Genomic DNA, 831 nt, shown 5'->3' with positions numbered 1-831 from the left:
GATTTTCTGACGGAGAGGAGATTGGGATAGAAAAAACATTAAGTTTCATGAGGGTATGTTTGCTATTTAAGAAAAGGTGGCAAGTTGTTGACCACTTGACGGATAGAATTACATTTACATGTAATGAAAGTGGTATTTTGGCATGGAAAACTAAGAGTGGTGCTATTTTGACAAGATAGATTTCACTAGTGGTATTTCGACATGTCTTTTTAGGTAGGTATTTTATCATGTTTGATACAAATATCGAATTTGATTGGGTGCGCCGATCCCTAGCAGTGGTGCAATACTAGGGCGACACAAATGACCCATTAATATCATGTGGACTTCAAAATCCACATATTAAATATTAAACTGATAAGAACAAATACTATAGTTGATATTAATATAAAGACCTAGATAAGTATAGGCATGTCAGATTTTGGTTGGTGGTATTTTGGCTATTATCTCAAAGAATAGTCTCGAGCCAACGATGAGCAACTGTACAAAGTCGCATTGAGCCTTCAGCAGCGTCTCGCGTCATACGTCGCCCTGTTGTGGCCCAACCAAGAGAAAAACTAAATAGGCCTATAGCTATTCCGCCTGAAAAAAATTAATAGCTCTTGATAGATGTTACTACCTGCGTCCTAAAATAAGTGTCTCAACTTTGTACTAACTTTATATATGTCATCCGCGGGAGTTAATATATCGCCATATGGAGACGTAACTATGTCTCGCATATTTTGGGCCGGTCCAGCAGTCGGGTTTCCAGTTTGTTGTCACTCGCTCAGGTCGCTGCTTGGCGGCTATAGCACGCTCGCTCGGTCGTTGTATGACTCTTCTTCTTCTTCTTTA

At 39.6% G+C, this 831-nt stretch overlaps 1 pseudogene; it reads right to left on the bottom strand.

The window, feature by feature from the left end:
• Window positions 1–252: 252 nt before the first annotated feature.
• Window positions 253–404, bottom strand: LOC123047692 (uncharacterized; annotated as a pseudogene).
• Window positions 405–831: the final 427 nt, after the last annotated feature.

The sequence above is a fragment of the Triticum aestivum genome, chromosome 2B, assembly GCF_018294505.1.
Source record: "Triticum aestivum cultivar Chinese Spring chromosome 2B, IWGSC CS RefSeq v2.1, whole genome shotgun sequence".
Lineage (NCBI taxonomy): Eukaryota > Viridiplantae > Streptophyta > Magnoliopsida > Poales > Poaceae > Triticum > Triticum aestivum.
The sequence above is the reverse complement of the archived record's forward strand: the minus strand, read 5'-3'. Positions and strand labels throughout refer to the sequence as shown.